Source organism: Gossypium raimondii, chromosome 2 (genome assembly GCF_025698545.1).
Source record: "Gossypium raimondii isolate GPD5lz chromosome 2, ASM2569854v1, whole genome shotgun sequence".
In the NCBI taxonomy this organism is placed as follows: domain Eukaryota; kingdom Viridiplantae; phylum Streptophyta; class Magnoliopsida; order Malvales; family Malvaceae; genus Gossypium; species Gossypium raimondii.
In genome coordinates this window covers 3,098,088-3,111,050 of record NC_068566.1, presented here as the reverse complement: position 1 = coordinate 3,111,050, position 12,963 = coordinate 3,098,088, and positions in this window count along the sequence as shown.

Genomic DNA, 12,963 nt, shown 5'->3' with positions numbered 1-12,963 from the left:
GATACAGAATTTCAGAGAAGAGGGTATTGGAGAATGCATTGAGCTTAAATAATAGCACGATCGCTGAGGTCTCAAATTAACTCAGAAGTGGACACCACAATTCGTCACTAAATTTCCTAGAGTTGAACATCAAAAATTGAAGGAAAATGACTGAGACTTACAAGGATTGGCATGAGAAATTACTATTTGCCTTTCTTGCTTGTCGAACATCTGTACCGGGGCAATACCTTTCTCTTTGGTTTGCGGGGTTTAGGTAGTTTTACCTATTGAAATCCTTTCTCTCCGGGTATTAGTTGAGCTAGAATTGGATGAAGCAGAATAGATCCAATCGCGATGCGATCAGTTGAACCTAGGAAAAAGGTTAAGAGCTATTCTTCAGGGTCGGATGTACCAGAAAGAAATGATACGCGCCCATAATGAACAGCGTCATCTCAGAGAATTCCATGAGAGGGTTGGATGTCGAAAAAGATCATTCCTCTCCAAAAGGATTCCAGAGGGAAATGAATACCAAATCGAGAATGTCCCTACGTTGTAAAGAAGACATTTTTCAGAAGAGCACTGATCCTGAGTGAGATTGTTAGTCCTATAAACTCAGATCCAATCAAGAAATACTTCGTTTAAAGAAGAAGAAAGGACCAAGGTGAAAACCCGCAAAGGGCACTCTGAGTCAAAAAATAAATGAAAAATGAGAATGAAAATGAAAATGAAAGGCTAAGTCTAAGGGAAACCCTGGAAAGGCGCCTTAGGCCAAAGGGGATTTGAGTTGAAAACCCGAAAAGGGCGACTCAAATATTTGTTCAGAATGGGGCATGAAGCAATCAGAGCGATTTGAATTTTGATCATATTGGGGCATGTGGTGATCTTGCTATGCCTGAATCAACAAGAAAGGATAGGCGACATCTTGGGGCATCGACAGAGCACTGTAGATCTCCTAAGCACATGTCCAACTCAAAATGATCTACAGAGAAGTTCAAGCTGCGATATTTGGGGCACCCAATTCTTATATTATCTATATTAAATTTGTTGTTCTTGGAATACTTTTTTCTTTTCCAAGATATACATTCCCAATTAATTCCTTTCTCATCCTCCTTTACTATTTTCGATAATTTGTTCTTTCGAGCTATGCTCAGAACCAACTTTATTCTTATCCATTGTTATGACCTTTTTTGCAAACATGTTGCATTGGAATAATGATTAATGGACTAATAAAACTTTTACAAAGGAAGTTTTGCATATTACTCTGAAAAGTTTCTAAATAATATAGGAGCCTAAAGTAGGACTATCGTTTAGAACACACCAATTTTAAAGGTTGGAAATTTGAGAAGGAATAGTCTAAATTTAGACTTTCTCTTTGGATTTTTGTTTTCAAATGCGTTGATTGACAAGGCGCCATGTTGGTGAAAAAGCTTAAATAAATAAGCAAGCAATGATTATCAGGCAATAGTAAGAGGTTACCTCGGAGAAGAGAGCCCTTATTTACGCATGAGTCTTTAGTACAACACCCTGGGAATAGTGTAAGGGTCCAGAACGATGTAGATCCTGTATCCCTGAATTGGATAAGAGAGGATTGAGGAAAAGCCATATTTATACCCTTGGATTACAGCGGGAGAATGATGGTACAAATTTTGGCATCCCAGTGGATATAACTTTGAGGTTTACAGTAGGGGCAGCCTGGCTAAATGTTTCTTCAGAAAGCGCCAGTCGAGAAGGAAGGTGTTGTAACATTTCAATGACAAAGCCTTAATAAACTTCGAGCAATGACAACCTAAGCGAGATCATTCTCGGAAAAATAAAATTCTGCATTCATGCAAACACCATTCACACATGTCGAGTTAGGAGCATTTGATTCATTTTGATCATTCCATCCTAATCATTAGGCATAATTAGATTCATTATACAGGTCATGTTCCCCAGAGAACAGATCAGTGAATATGATAGATCTTGTCTTCCTGCATCGATTACAATGAGCATCATTGAATATAGTAATCCTATCTCCACGAGATTACGATGGAGCGGATTAAAGTAAAGGATCTTATCTCTCTAAAGTTACAGTAGAGTAGATCGCATCAAGTCTTATCTAATCCGAGGTTAAGTTACATGGAGTAGACCAAAAATTTCAGATCTTATCTCTCCGAGGTTACAGATGGAGTAGATTGAAGCGAGATCTTATCTCCCCGAGATTACAATGAGCAGATTGAAGACACTATCCTATCTCCCCGAGATTACAGTGGAGCGAATTAAAATAAAGGATCTTATCTCTCGAAGTTATAGAGAGTAGATCGCATCAAGTCTTATCTCCCCGAGGTTACAATGGAGTAGATTGAAGAATTTAATCCTATCTCCCGAGGTTACAGTGGAGCGGATTAAAATAAAGAAGAGAGTAGATCGAGAGTCTTATCTCCCGAGATTACAATGAGCAGATTGAAGACACTATCCTATCTCCCGAAATTACAGTGGAGCGGATTAAAATAAAGGATCTTATCTCTCCGGGTTACAGAGAGTAGATCGCATCAGTCTTATCTCCCGAGGTCACAGTGGAGTAGACCAGAAGAATTTAGATCTTCTCTCCCCGAGGTTACAGTGGAGATTGAAGCGAGATCTTATCTCCCGAGATTACAATGGAGCAGATCCAAGACACTATCCTATCTCTCTGAAGTTACAGTGGAGCAGATTAAAATAAAGGATCTCATCTCTCTGAAGTTATAGTAGAGTAGATCGCATCAGGTCTTATCTCCCTGAGGTTACAGTGGAGTAGACCGAAGAATTTCAGATCTTATCTCCCTGAGGTTACAGTGGAGCAGATTGAAGCCATAGATCTTATCTCCTTGAGATTATAACGGAGTAGATTGAAGCTAGTAATCCTAACTCTCTGAAGTTACAGTGGAGTGGATTAAAATAAATGATCTTATCTCTCTGAAGTTACAGTAGAGTAGATCACATCAGATTGAAGCCGATAATTCTATCTCCCTGGAGTTGCAGTGGAGTGGGTTAAAATCACAGATCTTATCTCTCTAAAGTTACAGTAGAGTAGATCGCATCAGGTCTTATCTCTCTGAGGTTACAGTGGAGCAGAATAAAGTAACCGATCCTATCTCCCTGACGTAGCAGTGGATTGAAGCTACAAGCTGTATCTCTTTGAAGTGCGGTGGAGTGGATTGAAGCAACAAGACACAGTGGACTGGAGTGAAGCTACTTGAAGAAAAGCACCAGGACAAGTCCAAAACAGGCGAGACCGGGCAAAATTGGCCTTTCTTGGTCTTTGCTCTGTTCTCGTTACACGACAACGAGCAAAGAGGGGCAGCTGTACAAGCCCAAATTTGTCCAGGACCCATTAACCCAAAATACCCCAGCCTAACAAGCTAAAAAACCCTAACAGCCCAAAATGGCCTAAACCTAAACTATTTTCAGCAAAGAAAAGAAAGAAAAAACCCTAGGCGCCGTACCTAGGGCCTTGAGTCTCTTCGCCGACGTCCCATCGGCCACCCCCCACCGCCTCGACCAGCGCAGACGTCTCCATCAATGCCTGCAAACACGAAAAGAAACAGAGACAGAAAATGGAAAAAGCAATATAAACAATAGGTCTTTTGATTTTTTTTATTTTTTTCTCTTTGGCTATATAAAAGCCAGGCACAGATCTGAAAAGGGGGGCTTCATCACTGTAATGGGGGATTTTTGTAACAAAAAATAGATATTAAACGGAAAAAAATAAAAAAAGATTCAAGGTGATTTCCAAGTTTTTTTTATTTCAATCTTTCCTCTTTTTTTTTCATCACTGTTTTTATTTTTATTTTTATTTAGCGAAAATATAAAAAGGGTGAGAAGAGGAGAAACTTACCGGAAAGAGGGCTTTAAAAGCCCGTTATCGCGCTTCGTCGGCCGTCGATTTGGTGGCGGTGCGGCGGATGTACGAACGGCGGTGGGAGGCCGATCGTTGGAGGGCATTTGACAGGGTGCTGCAGATTTTTTTAATGGGAGGAATAAATGAACAAAAAAAAATAAAAAGGGGACTTAAATGAAGAGCTGAAACGGCAGCGTTTTGGGTGGCTTCCCCAGACGCAAAACGACGTCGTTTTGGGGAGGCCGACCCGTGACCCGACCCGTTTAGCAGAGGATCCACGCGTTTCAAGACCGAATGGGTTATTTGCGCTGCGGATCCCTCCGCTTTTACGCTCGGCTTCAATCCGGTCATTCTGTCCCTTTTTAGTATTTTCAATTTAACCCCATTTTTTCGCGTCTATTCCAATCTAGTTCTACGGAAAATGATTCGTGTAAGGAATAGGGATATTGAGCGATCGGTCCTCATTCTTTAAGCGCGCCTCTTTTCAGGCCTGCACCATTCCTTTGGTTTATTTACAGATTTAAACCCCGAAGTTTGTTTTAATATTCAATTTGCCTTTTTTTGTTGACATTTCGGTTATTTCCATTTTTTTTAATTAATAAATTTGTTACTATTGTCCCTTATTATTATTTACTCATTTGTACTTTTTAGTTTTAGTTTTTGTTATATATATATATATATATATGTGCATACCTTTGATTTATACATTAGCATATTTATATTTTATATATATTTCTATGATTTACACAAGTATCTATATAGATCTATACATATTTTTACTTCCACGAATATGCATGTATACTTGTATGTATTTTTATTTTATTTTTACCATTTTATATATATTCATATACATACTTTTATATTTTATAATTTATATGCTCATTTATATATTTGTATTTATATTTTCATATAATATATATATACATACATACATACTTACATATATTTTTACGTACATAGATTTTTCATATTTTCATAATTTTATGCACACACGTATATATCTTTACTTTTATAATTTTATTTATTTATTTCATTTTTATTTGAAGGAATGCTTTAATTTTATTTGCTTGTTTACATTGCTATTTCATATGCTATTGATTTGTAATTTTGTTCATCTTATTTTCGTTGCCATTACTCGTGTTATTTTTACATCATCGTATTCAATATTGTTTTGTTGCGAGCATCAACATCGTGTTTTATTTCTACTATTTAGTGTTAGATTATTTTTATTCAACGCATAAATTATGATTTTTGAATAAACGAAATTTCGTGTTTAGATTTGAAAAAGTCGTACCCTAAGTTACTCTAGTTTCGATTTTCACAATAAATCTAAATACGTGAATCTTTTCAAACTCAAGTTTTAAATGATCTCGGGAATAAAAAAGATCGTGTCCTAACTTACTGGTCGTGATCCCTTTTTTAAATCCGAGATAGCTAAATACCTATTAAATTTCCGGCATTCATTCGCGCATCGAGAATTTGAGACATTGTGTCCTAAATTACTAGATATGATTCTCTTCCTCGATTAACGTGAAATATGCCTCATTTTCCCGAAAATTTTCAACATTATAATATAAGGATCGTATTTTTAAAATTCTTCAAAGTTTTCAATTTTTGACATTAAGACATTAACTAATCAACTAGGTATCAATTTTGGGCATTACGAGGGTGCTAATCCTTCCTCGTACGTAACCGACTCCTGAACCTATTTTTCTGAATTTCGTGGACCAAAATCATTGTTTTAATAAAATCAAACCGTTTATTAAAAACAACCACTTTTCGAGGTGATCCAATCACACCTCATTAAAAAGGATTGGTGGCGACTCCCGTTTCATTTTTCAAAACACAAGTCAACCCCGTTTTGTCAAAAAATGGTGTCAACAGTGAGGATCGAGGAATCTGCCGGTTCAGGTACCCTTTACTTTAGAGCTGAACCGCATGTAGTGAGATCTAAGAGCCTACACTAGGTAGAACCAATCTGAACCATTAGTGGTCACTCAAATAAGTGTTCTATCCTTTCTTGCTTACTTTTGTTTTATACTAACCCGTTTTGTTCTGTTTTGTTTATGATTGCTTTGCATTTTCATCAAAGAAAAGAGGTGTTGATTCAAATTTGGTTGCTAAATAGAAAAGCTTGTCATGGAGAACGAATTTCTTGATAAAGTGAAATATAATACGATTGCCTGAATATAGACTGATCAAACACAACGAGGGAAGGCTAGAAGTTCGTAGAGGAATATACGACTATGCTTCGCTACCTGAGGATTCAAACCGACAAAGATCATCCGAGAGCTTTCACGAAACTAAAGAGCATCGCGGGGGAGCAATGGGTCGTGGCTCGGATTGAACAAAGAGGGGATAGTAAGGACAGATTTTGGGAAATTCACAAGATTTAATCCTAACATCCGGATATGAAAAAAATATCAATGCCTTTGCCTGGAATATGAGGGCAAAGCCGCATATGTAATATGTTTTATGTAAAGAAATTTATCTTTTAGAAAAGTTGTTCTAATGGAATTAAGTTCAGAATCAATGCCTCTCTTTCTTTTTGTATTCATTCATTTGCATTACATTGCATCATATGCATTAGATTTTCAAAAAAGGACCATAATTCGGTAAAACTATTTCAGTTACCCTGGAAACCAACAAAAATCCTCCAACTAGATATCACTACGGTACTCACCGCAAAACCAAAGAAATGGATCAGAGACTAGAGAGATTAGAGTGATTGCAAGAACAGGTGCAAGCCCAGATGCAAGAATAACTAGAAAAGATCCAACAAGACATGCAAGAATCCCAAAGGAGCTTGATGAGCCAGTTAGCACAACTATCGGCTAGAGATAAAAAGAGAAACCCTGTCGTCAATTTTGAGGATGAATATGAAGACCCTACCTATCCCCAAGGATTTACCCCAATAAGCGTCCAGGTACAACCCAGCGCGCATCAACAAGGGGCACCCACTACTAACAGACCCCGACGATATCAGGCCGGTACCTCGGCACCAATGAACTACCCGACAGGCTCAGGTTCCAATCCAATGAATGATCCAACCAATCCTGCAGTTCCTGATTTAGATAAAATAATAGAAATAGAAAAACTAAGGTTATAACTGCCAAAGCAACTTGAAGATCGGTATAGGTGGTTGGAAGAAAAACTCAAAGCAATGGAGAGTGTTGATTACCCTTGCGGGGTTAACGCAAAAGATCTAAGTTTGGTCCCAGATCTAGTACTCCCGCCGAAATTCAAGGCTCCAGAATTCGAAAAATATAACGGGACTAGTTGTCCTGAAGCTCACATCGCGATGTTCTGTCGAAGAATGACAGGATACGTTGATAATGATCAACTGTTAATTCATTGCTTCCAAGATAATCTAATTGGGTCGGCTACCAAATGGTACAACTAGTTGAGCCTGCCAATATCTACTCATGAAAGGACTTAGCACAGGCTTTCATGAAGCAATATGGTCACGTGACAGACATAGCACCTGATAGAATTACACTACAGAACATGAAAAAGAAGCAAAGTGAGAGCTTCAGGCAATATGTCCAAAGGTAGAGAGAGGTAGCGACACAGGTCCAGCCACCTCTTCTAGAGAAAGAAACCACGGTGCTTTTCATCAACACTCTGAAAGCGCCATTCATTAACCACATGTTAGGAAGTGCTACCATGAGCTTCCTAGATATGGTAATGTCTGGAGAGATGATTAAAAATGCCATAAGAAGTGGGAAGATAGATGCGGGGAAAGTTGTCAAAAGATCAACCCCAAAGAACAAAGAAAATGAAGTGAGCAACCTGAGCTTGTATAATAAAGGGTATTCAGAATCGGTCATTGTAGGCCAGCCAAGGACGGTAGCTGCTAGCTATCAAGGCCCCTCAAAGCAAGAATCCAACTCGAGGCCAAACACTGAAAGACTCTAGTTTACGCCTATCCCAATGACGTATAAAGAGTTGTATCAGAATCTATTTGATGCGCATGTAGTAGCTTCGTTCTACTCAGAACCCATGCAACCTCCGTTCCCGAAATGGTATGATGCGAACTCCCAATACGAATGCCACGCAGGAACAACGGGACATTCGATTGAAAATTGCACTACATTTAAAAAGCTAGTTGAAAGGTTTATCAAGATGGGCATCCTAAAATTTGGCGATCCATCTGGACCTAATGTGGCAGGAAATCCGTTACCCAGTCTTTCAGACCTAAGGGTAAACGCGATAATTGAGAATGGAGGGAAGAATACCAAAACCAATGTTGCAGAAGTAAAAACCCCACTGAAATGGGTTTTAAAACAAATGATAGACATGAGATTAATTATTCAGAATTTGAAGAAGAGACCAAAAGGGATGATGAGCTACTGTGAGTTCCACACTGAGGAAGGCCATGAAATCCAAGAGTGCGCTGAATTCAAAGCCTTGGTGCAAAGCCTAATAGATAATAAAGAGTTGGAACTCTTTGAAGAAACCAAAGCCCCGGGAGGAATGTTGGGGAATTTGAATATTAATGCCGCTTCTGAAGAGGGAGCCGGGGAAGAGGATTTATGAGACATTTGCCCTTACACACTTGGGAGTGTTTTGAATAATGGGACTGTGGAAGAGATCCCTATACCTTTTAGAGCTAATTCGGATTAATGTCCAAAACACGTTTATGGCTCTAAGCCTAGGGGCAATAAGAATCCTTTTATGAGATAGGCTTATGTCTAATATATTTATTTCAATAAAAATACATCTTTGTTTCTTACTTCGAGCAAATATTCTTTCGTTGTTTCCTTTCCATTCATAATCATACTGTACAGATAAATATTCTTAGATTCTTTTATTCTTTGGATCTGCCTTCGTCCATACAATAGGTCTCCAGATTTCAAAGTCATTAGTGACACTGCTATTGACTCAAAATATCCTTTTGAGCAAGATATGTGTCCAGAGAAACCTCAGGACTTTGAAGGGGACCGAGACTGTAGCTTATCTCTTGATTTGTTAAGGATGGCAAAACAAGATCCTACCTTACAAAAAAACCAATGGAAGCCATAGCCTTCCTTAATGAGGGGGTATGGATGTCATCAAGTTTATCACGCCGAAAGATTCTAGCGGTCATCAACTCATCTTTATGATCATCGATTACTTCACTAAGGGGGTGGAGGTTGCTTCATATGCCAATTGCACGAAGTCAACAGTTAGCAAATCCTTGAAAAATCATATGTCAATATAGAATGCCAAAAAGGATCATATTAGACCATACATTAAATTTCAACAACGGCATGACATCAGAAGTTTGCAGTCTGTTCAAGATTAACACCATATCGCCCCAAAGTAAACAGTGCAGTAGAGGCAAAAAAAACTGTACAACGGCAACATCTTTCTCTTTGGCTTATTACAGTTTTACCCATTGAAGTCAAGATTCTTTCTCTTAGAGCTTTTTGTGGATCTAATCCCGATTGAAGAGGATTGTTCAAAGTTATCCGTCATGGTCAGAGGTACCAAAAGTAAATAATGCAAGCTCATCAAAAGTTCGCCCCGAAGATTTCCATGAAAGAGACCTAGTAACGAAGAAGGTTTTTCCCATACAAAAAGAACTTCATAAGAATTTGAAATGTCAAACTGGGAAAGATTTTATGAAGAAGGCCTTATCTGGAAAAGCGTTAATTTTGAGCAGAAGGGATAACAAGGACAAGCTTAATCCCATAAGTTCAGATTCAATTAAAGAATATTTCAAAAAAAAAAAGAAGAAATAATAAGAAGAAAAGATAAAGAAAAAAAGAAAAAGAAGGAAAAAAAATAAAAGGAGAGGCCAAGAGGAAAACCCGTAAAAGGGCGCCTTGAAACCAAATGGGTTTTGAATTGAAAAACCAGAAAACGGGCAATTCAAATTTTGATCGAAAATAGGGCATGTGGTAGTCTTACTATGCCTGAATTAGCAAGAAAGAGTGATGTTACATATTGGGGCATCGACAAAGCATTCTGAATCCTCAAAACACACATCAAGTTCAAAAGGGTTCTCAAGAAACTCATGCAGAGAAACTCATGCTGCGATATCTGGGGCACTTGTTTTTATCTTATTGAATCTTGGAAAATTTACTATCTTGATTAATTTATTCATTTCAAGCTTGGCTCTCAACAAAATTTTATCTTATCCATTGTGATAATCTTTTTTATCTTATCTTAGCAAAATTTGCTATCTTAATTCATTCATTTCGAGCTTTGTTCTCAATAAAATTTCATTGTGATAATTTTTTTTCAAGCATTTTTCATTGAAATAACGATTAATGGACTGAATATTCTAGCAAAAGGAGTTTTACATATTACTCTGAAAGCTTCTAAATAATATAGGAACCTGAAACATGACTATTGTTTAGAACACACCAAGTTTAAAGGTCGAAATGGCTAAGGAGGAAAAGTCTAAATTAAGACTATCCTTTTAGATTTTATTGTCCAAACATGGATTGAACAAAACGACAAAATGTCGTGTTGGTGAAAAAGCTTCAATGAACAAACGAGTAATGATCACCGAGTGATAAAAAAAGGTTTTTTGGAAGAGAAAGTTCTAAAATTATGCATAAATATTTGGTACGACACCCTGGGAATGGTGTAGGAGACCAAAGAGATTCAGATCCTGTATCCCTGAATTACAGCGTGAGAGGATTGAGAAAAAGCTAAATCTTATACTCAATGGGAGGAAGATGGTTCGAATTTTATGTCCCAAAGTTACAGTGGACTTAACCTTGAAGATTACAACGGATTGAACTTTGAAGATTACAATAGAGGCAATCCGGCTAAGTAAGAGATGAGTGTTACCAGTCGAGCAAGATAACATTCTGACATGTTGGCAATAAAACCTTATTGAACAACGATCAATGACAACCCTAACATTAAAAAGGGATCATTCTCATGACATTCTACATTCATGCAAATATAATTCACACACACCTAGTTAGGAGCATTTGATTCGTTCTGATCATAATATCCTAATCATTAGGCATAAATAGGTTCATAAAATGGACTTTACAGGTCATGTTCCCCAGAGAACAGATCAATGAAGTTACCCATACCCCTGAAGTTGCAGTGGGATAGATTGAAGTCGTCATATCAAGTCCTATCTCCCTGAGTAACAATGGAGTAGGTTGAAGATTGCAGATCTTGTCTTCCTGTACCGGCAGTGAAGCAGATAGAAGACACAAGCCTTGCCTCCCTGAGTTTGCAGCAGAGTAGACTAAAAGCAGTAGATCTTGTCTTCCTGTACCGGTAGCGAAGCAGATCGAAGACAAAAGCTTGACCTCCCTGAGTTTGTAGCGGAACAGACTAAAAGTAGCAGATCTTGTCTTCTTGTACTGGCAGTGAAGCAGATCAAAAACTAACCTTATCTCCCTGAGCAGCAGCGTAGTAGGTTAAAGATTGCAGATCTTATCCCCCTAAGTAGTAGTGGAGCAGATCGAAAGCACCAGCCTTATCTCCCTGAGTAGCAGCAGAGTAGGTCGAAGATTGTAGATCTTATCTCCCTAAGCAGTAGAGGAGCAGACAGAAGAAGCCAATCCTATCTCCCTGAAGTTGCAGTGGAGCGGATTAAAAACATAAATCTTATCCCCTTGAAGTTGCAATAGAGCAGGTCGCATCCAGTCTTACTTCTCTGGAGGTGCAGTGGAACAGATTGAAGCTACAACGGCGAATCTTGTTTCCCGACATTGTAGTTGAAAAGATTGAAGGTACAACAACAAATCTTACTTCCCCAACATTGCAGTTAATTAACTGAAGATAACAAACCTTATCTCACTGAAGTTGCAGTGTAGTGGATTGAAGCTAATCTTATCTCCCTGAAGTTGCAGTGGAGCTGATTAAAACGATGAATCTTATACCTCTGAAGTTGCAGTAGGTCGGATTAAATCTTATCATATCAAATCTTATCTCCCTGAAGTTGCAGTGGAGCGGATTAAAACGATGAATCCTATACCTTTTAAGCTACAGAGGGTTGGATTAAATCTTATCATATTAAATCTTATCTCCCTGAGGTCGCAATAGAGTAGGTCCAAGCAACAAATCTTATCCCCCTAAAGTTGCAGTGGAGCAGATTAAAGCCACAAACCTTACCCCCCCTGAACTTGCTACGAGGAAGATTGAAGCTACAAGTCATATCTCTCTTAAGTGCAGTGGAGTGGATTGAAGCAATAAGACATAGTGGACCGAAACAAAGAGAAGAGGCACCCAAAGAAGTCAAGATTCGACAAGACAAGACAAAATTTTGGGTTTCATTTGTTAGGTCTTTAGACTCAGGTCAAAATTGACCCGTTTAAACCCCAAAAATATATTCCAGTCCATTTAAACCCAAAATTAAAATAGGCCAAAATAGCCTAAATTTTAAAACCCTTAACGGCCCAATGGGGCCCAAATACTAAACAGTATCAGGGAACCCTAGGGTTCCCAGCCTTCCCAGCCACGCCGCAGCCCTTGCTGCTCCCATGTGCCGCCGTACATCTTCTGCAGCCTACCCTATGTGCGCCTTCGGCGCCCACACCGCCCGAAGCAGTCCCCATTGCACCAAGATGGTAAGTCTCTTCTGATAGACCTGCCCAAGACCTGCAAATGACACAAAATAGAAACAAGAACAGCGGAAGAAAAGGAAATAACAGTATAGAACAGTAGCATGCACTGTAGTCCAAAATGGCTATAAAAGGCGAATTAAACAAATGTAAAAAAAGGAGAAAAAAATACAAGAGAGAACAAAGAAATCAATTAGAAAAATCGAAGGTTGACATCTATTTGATCTTCTTGCTTATTTTCATTATTTATCTTTATTTTTTATTTTTATTTTTTTCTTACAAACAGAAATAAAAGAAAAAGGAAGGGACTCACCTGTGTTCGGCTTCTAACACCGCCGGGACAACCGAGGTAGCCACCTCCGAGGATAGGTGGCCGAAAACTGAAAGGTTTCTTGGGTTTTTTTGGGTCTTTTAGTTAATATTTTGAGGATTTTAAAAGCGGATTCGGGCTTAGGAGGTTAAAAGGGGCCAGATCCGAAGTTTTCACCTTTTCTGGCCACCGCATACGGCAGCGCCGTCGCCAGTGGCCGACGCGGTGGCCCTTTCGCCGGATTATGGGCCTGTGCCCAGAGAAAAAAAGGGGGGGTAGAGAGTCTTTTTGTT